General features: G+C 44.8%; 1 protein-coding gene across 1 annotated transcript in view; it reads left to right on the top strand.

Moving 5' to 3' along the window:
• Positions 1-210: 210 nt before the first annotated feature.
• EPS8L2 (EPS8 like 2) overlaps positions 211-16886 on the top strand; it is a 159794-nt gene continuing 143118 nt past the window's right edge. The window contains exon 1 of the mRNA XM_040410844.1: positions 211-398. The gene's annotated coding sequence lies outside the window, so the exon portion shown is untranslated. The remainder of the gene's footprint in view (positions 399-16886) is intronic.

The raw sequence follows: 16886 nt of genomic DNA, 5'->3' as shown, positions 1-16886 counted from the left end.
CGTGACTCCTCGTCTGTGGTAGGTGCTCACTTCTAGAAGTCGCCTGTACGCTTCCTTATGCAAGCATTGATTCTCAATGAACGGCGAAGTGGAAAGAAACACATGTATAGATGGCAGTGTCACCCACATCGTCCCCTGTCTAGTCACAGGGCTGTGGTGTGGGCGTCCCCTCCCTGGCTCCCTAGACCTGTCCTTCTGGTTTAGCTCCACCTCGGTTTGTGCTCAGTGAAACCTTCACCTGCCATCAGACCCACGACCAAAAGACAGATCAGTGGGATCTAGACAAAGTGACAGCAAAAGGGAGAGCGCACGCAGCGAGCCACAAACTTTTTTCTTTGCACCTGCTGGAATTTAAAGGAGTAGACATCAAGACACGAGGACATAGCAAAGTCTGGACGGTGAGTACCTGACTAGCATCTATTATACATGTAGATCTAATGTACAGAACAATGACAGAATGCAATCATATATAAAGACGGGGATGTCGGACAAGATCTAGACGCACCAACCTGTCCACTTCTCCACATATGTGTTTATTAGTAGTGTGCGGGAATATATGACCCGATGGGACTGAGAACGACGGGGCATCGGCCAGAGGAAAGGAATTAACCGATGGAGGTGCGGTAAATGGAAGAGACCTGTAATGTACCTTTAAATGCAGTGGTATCGTCATAGTGGGGGAGAGGCTGTCACTTCCTTTTATCTGCACCTTAATGGGCCCCTTGGCAGGACTGTGAGTAATATGAGAGGGGGCCTGGCACTACCCGTGCCCCGTGCTGCTTCTGTTGTGTTCATCACTGAAAGCTTTGGCAGGGTGGCTGGTGAGGTGAGAGTAAAGCCTGGCCAGGTATGATCTGTATATAAAAGTCAGCTCTGTATGGAGCGAGGCGTATAGATAGGTGTCAATGGATGCAGAGGTTGATATACACTGATTTATGGGGGGGGGGGGATTGCCTCTGTATAAAGTGTTTTTTTTATCTGAATGCAGCGTTAAAACCATAGCAAGACCTTTTTTTTAATGATGCAGCGACCGGCATTTTCTACGGAAGCGACGTGATCGGCGTTAAATTCCCATTCACACATGGCTTTATTGACAGATGGTTTTAAACCTACTGAATTTTTTTTTAAACATACCCACAATTTTTTTGCCAGTCTTTTCTCCTTTAAAGGGGATATCCCTTTACAAGAACTTATCGTCTATCCACAGGATAGAGAATAAGTGAGTGATCGGCAGGGGGTCCGACCGTTGTGGCCCCCAAAGATCATAAGAACAGGACACCGTGATCTCACATATGAATGGAATAGCGGTCACGCGTGTCCACCGTCACTCCATTCACTCTATGAGGCTGCCGGAGATAGCCAAGCACTTGTATTCAGCTGTCTCTCCAACACTGACTGGGATTTCTTAGGCTCCATTCACACGTCCGCAAAATGGGTCCGCATCCGTTCCGCCATTTTGCGGAACGGGTGCGGACCCATTCATTCTCTATGGGGACGGAATGGATGCGGACAGCACACAGTGTGCTGTACGCATCCGCATTTGCGGTGCGCGACCCCCGATCTTTGGGTCCTCAGCTCCGCAAATAGATAGAGCATGTCGTATTCTTGTCCGCAGCTTGCGGACAAGAATAGGCATTTCAATGGGGGTGCCGGGCTGGTGTGTTGCGGACCCGCAATTTGCGGGTCCGCAACACACCACGGACGTGTGAATGCAGCCTTATAAGCACTCATTCGACCAATTGTCGGCCTGTGTCCTTTAGGAACAGCCTCACACTCTCCCCCTATGTGATCCTGACCTAAGAGGGATATCATCTGGAGCTAGACCCTATAGAATGGCAGAACAACCAAGGAAGTTTGCACAAATGATATGATGTGAAAATTAGGCCTATACATTGAATTCATTGACACTTCCTATACAAAATACATTTTTATTGGCATTAGTGAAAAACTCCCTAGGGTTTTTTTTTTTCACACGAGTGAGTCCATTGCGGGAATCACGCTCTGTGTGTGAGCAGATCCTCCGTTCTGGACTTGCACGGCATTATACTGATTTATAATGCTGTGTGTCTCTGCTTGACCTTACTTCTACAGAATCACAGTGACATAAAGCTGTCAGTATGATCCTGTAGAAGTAAGGTCAAGCAGAGGCACACAGCATTATAAATCATGATAATGCCGTGCAAGTCCAGAACGGAGGATCACGCTTACACACACGTAGTGTGATTCCCGCAATGGACTCGCTTGTGTGAAACAGCCCTAATAGAAAAAGTGTTCCACAACCAGACTCAGACCGAGCCATGGAGGAGCAGGTGAGCCCCTTCTCCCTATGAGGGCATAAGTGTCTGATCAACAGGGGTCTGACTGCAGAGGCCCCTGCTAGTCACTAGAACTGGGGTCCGTGTTCCCCTATTTGAATGAACCGTTAGACATGCATGCATGGTGCCTCTCCATTCAACTCCGCGAGGCTGCTGGAGATAGTAAAAGTGTTTATCTCTGGCAGGCCCATGGAGTCAAATCAAGTGGCAGCACAGCTCCATCAAACGGGGGAACGCAGGACCCCATTCTAGTGATTTGTGGGGGCCCGGCAATCAGACACTTATCTCCGATCCTGTGGAAAGAGGATAAGTTGTTGTAGTGTGACAACCACTTTATGTGAGTTCACACTCAGTGGACATAGAGCAGCCAAAATGGAGGTTTACCACAATTTGGCATAGTTTTCAAATAGATTGTTAATGGAAAATACCTGCAAAACCACATAGATACTGACAATCAATTTGTGGTAAAACCAATGTGGACTCTCATTTCCTGTCTAGGAAATGAGAGTCTACCAATTCCCACCTGACCCTAGGGACTCCATCACTTTGGGGACAACCATCCTCCTTACTCATTCAAAGCAAAACCAGAACCTAACTGGAAAAAACAGTACTGCCAGTTGGAAGAGACCTGCATCTTTAGGGCTATTCACAACCAAGACCGCCTCCCTGATATGTGCTTTTTTGACACAGCTTTCCAAATAGTCTTCAATAAAAAATTCATAACCCTTTACACCAGCTGAGGATCAGGGCAGTTATCAGGAATGAACATTGAATTGCTTACTCTGATAATTTCCACATGTAAATGTGGCACCGATCACCCTACGAACAAGCAAAAGCTCATTCGTCTGGTGACTGGATCTTTTATGCGGCGCACAAACTCATTGTTTGCTGGCAGCAGATCACCCTGTGTTCCCGATAATTGCCTGTTAATCAGCCTGTGTAAAAAGGCCTTTAGTCCTTCCTCTAGCTCAGGCATGGCCAACCTGCGGCTCTCCAGCTGTTGTAAAACTACAACTCCCACCATGCCCTTTGCAGGGAGAAGGCAGCAGCATCCTAGACACACAGATCTAGCATGTAGTACTGGCAGGAAGACCTCTACAGACCTCTATAACTTTTGTATGTATGGTGGAGTAGGATACTGGCATAATGGGGTTTTCACATGTCAATAGAGTAGGAGTATGAAGCTGCTTTTGTAACTCATCCAGTCACCAGTAAGAGTTGGGGTCCATAAGAAAGATGTAAAAGGACATCCCATTATGGGTCTGGGATTTGCCAACCATGACTGTAGGGAGCGGTGTGTGCATTCTGGAGAGTGGACACCTACTCAGGTTTTCCACACCCTGTGGTAAAGTGGAGGCCACAGGGTAGGGTAGCCCCCCTATCTCCTAGGGCCTATAGCAACCGCCTGGTCTGCCTTGCCTTTCGTGAATCAATGACGATGTGAGCACAGTTTACTTAGATTTCTTTTATTTCAGGGGTTGATAAGGTTCAGGTACAACACTTTGCTAATATCTATTGGGAACGTATAATATGTGTTGTAAGGAAGTTTGAGTTACTCATCAGGATAATATGTGCTTCAACGTGTAACATGTTAGTAGACTCTGCTTCATACAATGGGCATTCATCAAGACGCTGATGAAAAATGCGTGGAACAAAAAACGCCAAGAAGTCAAAGCTAATTAGAGGCTTAGTCACATAGGCCCTACACGTGAATAGGTTCAAATTCCTGATCTATTATTGAGAGCCCCTGTATGTGCCGTCAGTGCAGAGTGTGGAATGCAAGTGTGGCAATGCGAATGTCACAGCGCTCGCTCTGTGGTGCCAGCGAGAGGTTACGTAACCTTCAGGCAGCCACCAGTTTAACCCTTGTCTGTGCTGAATCAGTGAATCAGTTTTCTAACTACCTTGGTAGTAGTTTTATTTCAGGACAACCAGGAGAGCAAATCTCACGAATGGACTCTTTTTGCAGTGTCATATGTGTAAACAGCGTCAGACTGAAATCCCTTGGGTCTACCAGAGGAAATGATTCAGCGGGTCCACCCTATGTCTATGTAGGACCTTAAAGGCCCTGTTTTATTAAGAATCCATTGTTGTCAGAGCTTGAGTCCACCAGAAGATACTCTGGTACATTGATGGGCCAGTCCAACCCTGTGTGTAAACGAGATGACTCTTAGCATAGGAGAGAACACAGTTGGTTCCCCTCGCTTTCTTCAGAAGATTAGATCCGGCATGTCATTTTTGAAAAGTGACTAAGAAACTGTGAAGCCATGGAGACATGCCTTTAAGACGCAGAGAAGGAAGGCCCCTTTTTAATTTGTCACTGTTGACATTTTGACAATGAACATAGTTCCTACTAATTCACAAAGAGCTTATAACATGGTATCTTTTACCTGATATCTATAGATCCCAGTCGCCATCACATTAAGGGCACATACGTAAGATGGAATTTGGTCTTGGAATTGTGGCGCGGACAATGCGCCAAATTTTTATATCCGCAACGCTGCAGTTTGTGGGCCCGCGGTTTTAAGCCATACTGATTACACCTTTCATTGAGTCCGACTTGTCCTTATAATCAATATGGCCACAGATGTGAAAGTCCATGGGTGTGGTGTTCTTTAATGACTTGCATGGATCTGTGCCCGGTGGCATGCCCATCCTTTTGGCTGCAGCAGGTAGATATGCAAAAGTATATCCCTTTATAAATAGTGAGTTTACTCCCCGTGTAATTCCAGATCCAAGCCTAAAACAACAAGGATCACATTTATTTGCGACGTCTTGGTTGAATCAAATGTTTTCACAAAGCACTGATCAGTAAGTTAAAGATTCATACTTACCTGTTCCCCTCCCCTCCGGTCCTCCACAATGGCGGGGAGCAGGGGGTGTTCATCTTCCACTCCAGGGCTTGTTTATTTCCGGTGCAGGATGCGCATGGTCATATGTGGTGCAGTCATTGGCTGCAGTGGAGCATGTGACCATGCCCATGCTGCACCAGCAGTAAGCAAACTGGAGCCATTGCTGAGGACCGAAGTGGCGGGAAGCAGGTAAGTATGGATCTTTCACTTAGGCTACATTCACATGACAAGGACACTGTCAGTTTTTCATGTCCATTTTGCTTCAGTGTTTACATCCATTTTCTGGCCATTTATCCATTTTTAATGGCCATTTTGCATCAGTTTTTAAAGGCCATTAAAAACAGCCATTAAAAAACGGATGAATTTCAAAGGCTTTTTTTTTTTTTTAATCCCAACCTCTGCAGTTCCCTCAGTTTATATTATGCCCCCCCCATAGTGCCCTCCGTATATATAATGCCCCTCGGTGGTGCCCCCAGGATCTATAATAGCCCCCATAGTGCCCCCAGTATATATAATGGCTCCATAGTGCCCCCTGTCTACAATACCCCCAAAGAGCCCCATGTATATCTGTCCCCATAGTGGCCCCTATATATATGTCCTCATAATGGCCAAAATATTGTTCCCAATTAATGGCCAATAATTTCTCACACACCACCCTACATCAGTGAATAATAAGGAACCACAGACTATGGGGGAATTTGTCAAGCTCAGCACCTCATACTTCTGGCTTTAAAAGGTCCAAAATAGGGCTTTTGGCGCTTTTTGGGCATATTTGTGTAAATATGTGCCACTTTTCGCATTGGTACACCACCCACTCCAGTTTTGGAAAGTAGACAGGGTTCGCAATGTTCATTAGTTTCATTCCAGAATTATCATTGCAATTTTTTTTACAAAGTTGCAAAAAAAACTAAAAACTCATTCCAGTAACGGAGTGTCATAGAAAAAAAAAATCACAAAAATGTTATTTTTATAGATGCAGCACATTTAACAAAAGCATGTGACATTTGATAAATTTGGCACAAAGTACGCCCACGGAGACTCAAGAAAAACTGACTTCAAATATTACCCTCGGGATAAATTCTCCCCTATGGACTGAATGGCAAAGCAAACTGGGTGAAGCGGAGCGTGACACGTCTGTCCAACTGATTAAAAAAGATTGCAGTGTCACATCCACCTCTTAGTAAATTGACTTGTAACTTCTTAAGATAATCGGAAGATGCTATTAACGCATCACACCACGCCTAAGCATGGGCTAAGTGTCTCATCATGTTAACGTATAGGTCTCATACTGTCGCCATAAGTTTTCATTTCGTGCATGTTTCATGAGCTAGGACAGAGCACATACGCCGAAGAATTAAGACTGCGCAGTGTCCTCCTACTGTTTACTTTGTACGTCGCTTTTCATAGCTACAAGGTTGAGCGAAAGACATATTTCCGACAAGGTAAAAATTTCCTATTGACAAATCCCAGTTGACTCATAAGAAGTCCAAAATCACACTGGAAAGGCATTGACCGATTTACATTACATTTTTAGGCAAAAATATACACTGCTCAAAAAAATAAAGGGAACACTTAAACAACACAATGTAACTCCAAGTCAATCACACTTCTGTGAAATCAAACTGTCCACTTAGGAAGCAACACTGAGTGACAATCAATTTCACATGCTGTTGTGCAAATGGGATAGACAACAGGTGGAAATTATAGGCAATTAGCAAGACACCCCCAATAAAGGAGTGGTTCTGCAGGTGGTGACCACAGACCTCTTCTTAGTTCCTATGCTTCCTGGCTGATGTTTTGGTCACTTTTGAATGCTGGCGGTGCTTTCACTCTAGTGGTAGCATGAGACGGAGTCTACAACCCACACAAGTGGCTCAGGCAGTGCAGCTTATCCAGGATGGCACATCAATGCGAGCTGTGGCAAGAAGGTTTGCTGTGTCTGTCAGCGTAGTGTCCAGAGCATGGAGGCGCTACCAGGAGACAGGCCAGTACATCAGGAGACGTGGAGGAGGCCGTAGGAGTGCAACAACCCAGCAGCAGGACCGCTACCTCCGCCTTTATGCAAGGAGGAATAGGAGGAGCACTGCCAGAGCCCTGCAAAATGACCTCCAGCAGGCCACAAATGTGCATGTGTCTGCTCAAACGGTCAGAAACAGACTCCATGAGGGTGATATGAGGGCCCAACGTCCACAGGTGGGGGTTGTGCTTACAGCCCAACACCGTGCAGGACGTTTGGCATTTGCCAGAGAACACCAAGATTGGCAAATTCGCCACTGGCGCCCTGTGCTCTTCACAGATGAAAGCAGGTTCACACTGAGCACATGTGACAGACGTGACAGTCTTGAGACGCCGTGGATAACGTTCTGCTGCCTGCAACATCCTCCAGCATGACCGGTTTGGCATTGGGTCAGTAATGGTGTGGGGTGGCATTTATTTGGAGGGCCGCACAGCCCTCCATGTGCTCGCCAGAGGTAGCCTGACTGCCATTAGGTACCGAGATGAGATCCTCAGACCACTTGTGAGACCATATGCTGGTGCGGTTGGCCCTGGGTTCCTCCTAATGCAAGACAATGCTAGACCTCATGTGGCTGGAGTGTATCAGCAGTTACTGCAAGACGAAGGCATTGATGCTATGGACTGGCCCGCCCGTTCCCCAGACCTGAATCCAATTGAGCACATCTGGGACATCATGTCTCGCTCTATCCACCAACGTCACTTTGCACCACAGACTGTCCAGGAGTTGGCAGATGCTTTAGTCCAGGTCTGGGAGGAGATCCCTCAGGAGACCGTCCGCCACCTCATCAGGAGCATGCACAGGCGCTGTAGGGAGGTCATACAGGCACGTGGAGGCCACACACACTACTGAGCCTCAATTTGACTTGTTTTAAGGACATTACATCAAAGTTGGATCAGCCTGTAGTGTGTTTTTCCACTTTAATTTTGAGTGTGACTCCAAATCCAGACCTCCATGTGTTGAAAAATTTGATTTCCATTTTTTAATTTTTGTGTGATTTTGTTGTCAGCACATTCAACTATTTAAAGAACAAAGTATTTCAGAAGAATATTTAATTAACTCAGATCTAGGATGTGTTATTTTTGTGTTCCCTTTATTTTTTTGAGCAGTGTATATACATGCTATTTATACCTGGAATGGATGTGTCTAAACTGGCAAAGGATTCGAGGGTAAATATCGATAATATATAACTGTATGATAGCACATGATGCCAGTGTGCTGCATCAAAAGCTTACAAGATATTTATCACTGTGGCGCACATCATATTCGCAACTTTTTGAGCTTAGCAGAGGCCGTGGCCTTTCAGAGACCATTGGATTTACTATCATTTACTCCATAAGCTGGCGTAAGTCGTTGCTGAAGTCTACACTGGCTCCTAGCAGTCATAGAATACAGTTTCTGGAGCATGGTAAGCCAGAATTATGGCACATCTTACTCCATAGGAAATGCCTGACTTAGGGTACATTCACGCTAGCGTTGTTCGGTTCCGGCAACGGACCTGCCTGCCTGATCCAGCAAACTGTATGCAAACAGAAATCTGTTTTTCCAGATCCGTTAGACGGATCCGGTAAAATAACCGATCCGTCTCATCCGGTATCATCTGGAAAAAATGGATCCGGTATTTCATTTTTTTCAAAGATCAAAAATAGCTCCTCCTATGTCCCGGCGCAGACTGGCGCAGACTGGAAAACTCCCGCCGATCAGCTGTTTGAGTAAGCCGTAGTGTTCACCGGAGCCCTAGTAAGTGCCTCAGCCTCCTAACAGCTCACCAAGCACAGCGCCATACATTGTATAGTGGCTGTGCTTGGTATTGCATCTCAGCCCCATTCGTTCAAATGAGGTTGAGCTGCGCCTAGACCATGTCACCGATGAACGTTACGTCACGTGGCCTAGGAAGACGCCTAAGCGTTTATGAGCGCTGTGGCCTCTTCATACAGCTGATCTGCCCCTCACCAATCTAATATTGATGACCTATAGTGAGGATAGGCTATCAATATCAAAATCCCTGAAAACCCCTATAATCTTGAGATCCTTTTGGTCTAAATCATCTCATGTATTTATTTTAGATTAGATATTAGATTGAATAGAACCATTGTAAGGGAAAATGTAGTTTTGGACCTTGATTCCATCAGTCCATTTTTTCTTCACCAGACGCTCCGCATATACAGTATCTCGCAAAAGTGAGTCCACCCCTAACATTTTTGTAAATATTTTATTGTATCCTTTCCTGGGACAACACTGAAGATATGACACTTTGATACGATGTAAAGTAGTCAGTGTACAGCTTGTGTGCCCTCAAAATAACTAAACACACAGCCATTACTGTCTAAACCGCCGGCAACAAAAGTTAGTACGCCCCCAGGTGACAATCGCCAAATTGTGACCAAAGTGTCCCAAATATTTTGTGTGGCAACCATTATTTTCCAGCACTGCCTTAACTTTTGGGCATGGAGTTCACTAGAGCTTCACAGGTTGCCACTGGAATCCTCTTCCACTCCTCCATGATGACATCACAGAGCTGGTGGATATTAGAGACTTGCACTCCTCCACCTTCCGTTTGAGGATGTCCCACAGATGCTCAATAGGGTGGAGACATGCTTAGCGAGTCCAGCACCTTTACCCTCAGTTTCCATAGCAAGGCAGTGGTTGACTTGGAGGTGTGTTTGAGGTTGTTATCATGTTGAAATACTGCCCTGCTGCCCAGTTTCCGAAGGGCGGGGATCATGCTCTGCTTCAGTATGTCACAGGACATGTTGGCATTTATGGTTCCCTCAATGAATTGTAGCTCCCCACAGCTGGCATCACTCATGCAGCTAGTAGATCACTGAAAAAGGTGCACCACAATAGTATGCAACTGACAATACAAGGCTAAACCCTCACACTGATGTTAAAAAATGAGATTTTAGCCAATATATTCCTGTCAGGAACATATCGGAGCCCGTGCACCCCGCCAAGGTATCTCAGTATAGCGCAGGACCTACCACTAACCTACCTATAGTGTGTGAACACTGTCCGATAGGTGCGAAGGTCCAACTCACAGCCAAACTCCCACATACCTCCAAAGTAAGATCACTAATACAATGGGAGGAGGCTGCGAGCCCCAACTATAGCCGGCCATGTGACACAGGCTACCAGGTGCACTAGAATGCTACCAACGATAAGCGTCCGCACATTCAATACATATCAAGAAAAATCACAGAATAGAGTGGCCTAACTGGCAGGCAATGCTCAAACCCCAAATACAGCACTCGTGAGCACTCATGCAGCCCCAAACCATGACACCCCCACCACCATACTTGACTGTAGGCAAAACACACTTGTCCTTGGAACGGAACACTACGGAAGCACTACTGAGTGCTTTCTGGGGTTCCGTTCCGTGCCTCCGCATCGCAAAAAGGTAGAACTTGCTCTATCTTTTTGCGGAACGGACGGATCGCGGACCCATTCAAGTGAATGGGTCTGCGATCCCTATGCGGCTGCCCCAAGGACGGTGCCTGTGCATTGCGTGAGGTGAACGGTCGTGTGAACAAGCCCTAAGGCCTCTTTCACACGGGCGAGTTTTCCGCGTGGGTGCAATGCGTGAGATGAACGCATTGCACCCGCACTAAATCCGGACCCATTCATTTCAATGGGGCTGTGCACATGAGCAGTGATTTTCACGCATCACATGTGCGTTGCGTGAAATTCGCAGCATGCTCTATATTGTGCGTTTTTCAAGCAACGCAGGCCCCATAGAAGTGAATAGGGCTGTGTGAAAATCGCAGGCATCCGCAAGCAAGTGCGGATGTGGTGCGATTTTCACGCATGGTTGCTAGGAGACGATCGGGATGGGGACCCGATCTTTATTATTTTCCCTTATAACATGGTTATAAGGGAAAATAATAGCATTCTGAATACAGAATGCTAAGTAAAATGAGGGATGGAGGGGTTAAAAAAAAAAATATTAAACTCACCTCATCCACTTGTTTGCGCAGCCCGGCTTCTCTTCATTCTTCTTCTTTGAGTACCTGGAAGAAAAGGACCTTTGATGATGTCACTACGCTCATCACATGGTCCATCACCATGGACCATCATCATGGTGATAGACCATGTGATGAGCGTAGTGACGTCATCAAAGGTCCTTTTCTCCCAGATCATCAAAGAAGAAGAAAGAAGACAAGCCAGGCAGCACGAACAAGTGGATGAGGTGAGTTACATTTTTTAATAAAATCTACAGAACCCAGTGAAGAAGTCCGGGTTTGGGTCTGGGTACCACATGCCGATTTTTCTCCCGCGTGTGCAAAACGCATTAATACGCATTTTCCCGCGACGCACCTACATCGTAACCGGCCCTCACACGCGACGCCCGTGTGAAAGAGGCCTTAGTCTGCTTGTCTTCAGCAAACTGTTTGCGGGGTTTCTTGTGCATCATCTCTAGAAGAGGCTTCCTTCCTTCTGGGACGACAGACCAATTTAATGCAGTGTACGGCGTATGGTCTGAGCACTGACAGACTGACCCCCGACCCCTTTAACCTCTGCAGCAATGCTGGCAGCACTCATACGTTTATTTTGAAAAGACAATCTCTGGATATGACACTGAGCACGTGCACTCAGCTTCTATGCGCGACCATGGCGAGGCTTGTTCTGAGTGGAACCGGCCTTATTAAACCGCTGCATGGTCTTTGCCAACACCCTGAAACTGAGCTGCAGCGCGGTGGCCATTTGGCCATTTTTGTGTAGAGCAACAATTCTTTTTTTCGGATCCTCGGAGAGTTCTTTGCCATGAGGGGCCATGTTGAACTTCAGGTGACCAGTATGAGAGAGTGTGAGAACGATAACACCAAATTTAACACACCTGCTCCCTATTCACACCTGAGACCTTGTAACACTAACGAGTCACATGACACTGGGGAGGGAAAATGGCTAATTGTACACAATTTGGCCATTTTTACTTAGGGGTGTACTCATTTTTGTTGCCAGTGGTTTAGACAGTAATGGCTGCGTGTTTACACTGACTGCTGTACATTGTATCAAAGTGTCAGATCGTCAGTGTTTTCCCATGAATAGATACAATAAAATACTTACAAAAATGTGAGGGGTGTAGTTATCTGTATCTCAATATTACCTTAACACCTCTCCTGACTTGTCTGTTTTAGTAACTACTTTCATTCCCCATGTAATAACAATTCCGGAGCATCTATTCCTATGATATACGTTCTTATATTATTCCTTCTAGAAGTTATGAATTAGTTACTAGCAGTTTACAGTGAAGGTCCAGATGGGTGTTATCAGTTGGGGGAAGGGTGTCCCTGCACAGTCTTACGTTGACATCACCGATTGGATAGAGTCAGACTGTGCAGGGACACCCCCTCAACTGGTAACACCCATCTGGACCTTCATAGTAAACTGCTAGTAATTCATTCCTAACTTCTAGCAGGAATAATAAAGGAATACTACAACATAGAGTCAAAAGAATAGCTGCTCCAGAATTATCATTACATAATTGCTAAAACAGACCCGTCAGGAGAGGTGACAGGTCCTCTTTAAGAGCCTGGAGGTGAAGTTATCGGTAATCCTTGATTGTATCTAGAGGCCCATTCACACTAAGCATTAATTTACTGTCACAGTTCATTTGTTTTTGAGCAGTTGTAACAATAATTGCTCTGGATGCTTGATGGCTAATTATTGTTATCGTCAATCTTTATGGATCGCTATATGAAAATACTCATTATTGCCAGCACCATCATCACCATGTAGTCTCTCCTTGCTCGGCACAGAAAGCTTTCCTTCGACCTGAGACATTGGGCATCAGATCGTTGTCACGTATCATCGTTCGCCGTCATTTTCACTAGGGAATTCATACAGTTGTTGCAGAATTGTACATCTAAGGGTACATTCACACGACCGTAACGCATTTTGTGTTCCACAAAACACGGATGATGTCCGTATTGCATCCGTTTTTTTTTTATTGACTTCAATAGGTCCAGGAACCTTATTTTGCGGCCAAGTATAGGACATGTTCTATCCTTTGTGGAAGAGACACATGGATGCCAAAAGCCCTGACGTCTGTGTGTTTTCCACATCTGTATGTCCGTTCCGCTAAAGAGAGAACATGTCCTGTTCTTGGCTGCAAATACGGACCACGGACCCATTGAAGTCAATTGGTCTGCAAAAAGAAAGGATGCAACATGGATGTCATCCGTATTTTACGGATCCCCAGTTTGCAGACCTCAAAATACATACGGTCATGTGCACGTACCCTAAGGCCTCTTTCACACGGGCGTTGCGGGAAAATGTGCGGGTGCGTTGCAGGAACACCCGTGATTTTTCCGCGCGAGTGCAAAACATTGTAATGCGTTTTGCACTCGCGTGAGAAAAATCGCGCATGTTTGGTACCCAAACCCGAACTTCTTCACAGAAGTTCGGGCTTGGGATCGGTGTTCTGTAGATTGTATTATAAGGGAAAATAATAGCATTCTGAATACAGAATGCATAGTAAAACATCGCTGGAGGGGTTAAAAAAAATAAAAATAAAAATGTAACTCGCCTTAGTCCACTTGTTCGCGGCCCGGCATCTCCTGGCTTCATCTGATCTCTGTGCAGCAACAGGACCTGTGGTGACGTCATTCTGGTCATCACATGGTACGTCACATGATCTTTTACCATGGTGATTCACCATGGTAAAAGATCATGTGACGTACCATGTGATGACCGGAGTGACGTCATCAAAGGTCCTTGACCTGTAATTAATGCTCACCACAGGTCCTATTCAGTAAAGGGGACGGAAGGAGATGCCGGCATTGCGAACAAGTGGATTAAGGCGAGTTAAATGATTTTTTATTTTTTTTAACCCCTCCAGCGCTGTTTTACTATGCATTCTGTATTCAGAATGCTATTATTTTCCCTTATAACCATGTTATAAGGGAAAATAATAATGATCGGGTCTCCATCCCGATCGTCTCCTAGCAACCATGCGTGAAAATCGCACCGCATCCGCACTTGCTTGCGGATGCTTGCGATTTTCACGCAACCCCATTCATTTCTATGGGGCTTGCGTTACGTGAAAAACGCACAAAGAGGAGCATGCTGTGATTTTCATGCAACGCACAAGTGATGCGTGAAAATCACCGCTCATGTGAACAGCCCCATAGAAATGAATGGGTCAGGATTCCGTGCGGATGCTGTGCGTTCACCTCCCGCAACGCATCCGCGCGGAAAACGCGCTCATGTGAAAGGGGCCTAAATGTGCGTATTTTCAGCAGCAATAATATACATTTCTGCAGGCCCCATTCAGATGTATGGGACAGTTGCAGAGATTTCTGCTGTGTCTGAATTCAACCATGCCGCATACAATTAGATTATTATTAACCAGTTCTATTCCCTTTCTTTATTCCATATCAAATGGAAGCACAAGGGCAGCTAGAAGAGGTGGAGAATCCTGCTGACACATATATAAGACCGGTAACAGACACAAGTGCATATTAGCATCTGTATTAAACAACCGCTATACCTGGACCTGTGGTTCTACTGAACTGGACTTCTCACCGTAAAATGTCCTGTTCAGCAGAACCACAAGGGGTTCGGGTATTACGGCCGCGTGCAAGGGACATAAGCTTCCTGACCCTTGAGAGTGGGATGTTGCTGTTAATCTCAGTCAGTCCATAATTAGGCTTTAATACTTAAAGTTGGGCTTTAGTATTCAGTTTGTGTTACTTTGTATTTTTTTTCCTGCTGTTAGAATAAGCGTGATATTAGTAAAGGTCGAGATAACGGAGACGTTTGGGTGTTGTGATGACAAACATTGATATCTAGATCTGGGTGTGATGTGGAATTCAGTGAGGAGCACATCTATTATACTTCCGCAGGTCTGAGGAATGACGTGCCTTCTCCTTCATCATACGGTATTTCATGTTTTCAGCAAAGCTTCATGTTTATGTTCCTTGACCAAAGGTCAAGATTCATTTGCACGTTTTTCTCATGTCAATTTGAAAGCAAAACCTTACAGATGAAGAATATCTAGTGAGAGTATTAAAGCCTAGTGTGTACAGTAGAGATAAGCAAATCAATTCTACTGATTCAGAATTTGTCCCAAATTCCCCAACAAAGAGTACTGAGTGCTTCAAGAGAAAATTGCCTTGGTTTGCTGAGTGGCCTTGGGGGGTGCTCTTGGGAGGTACTTTTTCTGATTAGGGAGACCACCTAGTCCAGCCAACGTTGCTCTCTGTTTCTAGGAAACATATATGCAAATCAGCATATCGTACATCTGCTGCCATCAGACAGCCTTGGCGTTTTGTTTCCGCTGCTAAATTGAGATCCGCATATAAAGTGGCATGTTACTTCTTAAAAACGGATTGTTAGTGGATTTTGTACTGAGGTCAACAGGAAAGCAGAAAAAAACACTATCAGTTTTAGAAGCTTTTTTAGACACGTTCAGCCACCAAATATGCTTCTGAATTACAGTGCCTTGCAAAAGTATTCACCCCCTTGACTTTTTCCGTGTTTTGTTACATTTCAGCCTTAAGTTCAATGTTTTGTTAATCTGAATTTTATGTGATGGATCAGAACACAATAGTCTAAGTCGGTGACGTGAAATGAGAAAAATATATGAATAAAACTATTGTTTAGAAATAGAAAACAGGAAATTGGCATGTGCGTATGCAATGGCGTAGCGTGGTTTGCCAGCACCCGGGGCGAGCCATGTATTGCGCCCCCCCCCCTCCCAACCTGTGGACACGCCCCTTTTACAGATAATGTAGCAGTCCTATATAACACCACAGATAACACAGTGATAACTCTCTAAGTACTAATGATGTAGTAGATGGGTATAAGGCCCCAGAATTCAGAACACGCACAGTGTGACCTGAAGTCTAGGGCCAGGATACGTCAGGGTGGGCCAAATTCTCAATCCACCCCCCAACCCTACCGTATAACAAATATGTGTTTGGATATTACATACATCACTACAAAATATACAGGAGAATACAGCAGCACATACCTCATCCATCCAGTGACCTCTCCTGTGATGTAGACTTTCCTCAGCGTCTTCATTCGGAGATAAGACCGCCATGACACCTTCTTTCAGCCGCGTCTCATCTATGCAGAGTTTTATTATTATTAGTTATTATTATATATAATGGCCCCCTCTGTATAATATATAATGGCCCCTCTGTAATATTAGGATATATAATGGGCCATTATATATCCTAATAATACAGAGGGGGCCATTATATATTATAATAATACAGGGGGGGGGTCATTATATATAGTAATTATACAAAGGGTCCATTATATATCCTAATATTACAGAGGGGTTATTATATATAATAATTATACAGAGGGGCCATTATATATATAACAATAATACAGAGGGGGCCATTATATATCCTAATATTACAGATGGGTCACTATATATAATATACAAGGGGGGCATTATATATTATAGTTATACAGAGGGGCCATAATAAAGAATAATTATACAAAGAGGACATTATATATTATACAGAAGGCCATTATATATTATAGTTATACAGAGGGGCCATTATATATAATAATTATACAGAGAGGCTATTAATAATGGGCCCTCTGTATAATTCTAATATATAATGGACCCCCTGTATAATTATTATATATTATGGCCCCCCCCTGTATAATTATTATATATTGTGACCCCACTGTATAACTATGAATTACGGTATAGTTATACAGTGGGGCCATAATATATAATAA

This window comes from Bufo bufo, chromosome 10 (assembly GCF_905171765.1).
Source record: "Bufo bufo chromosome 10, aBufBuf1.1, whole genome shotgun sequence".
Lineage (NCBI taxonomy): Eukaryota > Metazoa > Chordata > Amphibia > Anura > Bufonidae > Bufo > Bufo bufo.
The sequence above is the reverse complement of the archived record's forward strand: the minus strand, read 5'-3'. Positions and strand labels throughout refer to the sequence as shown.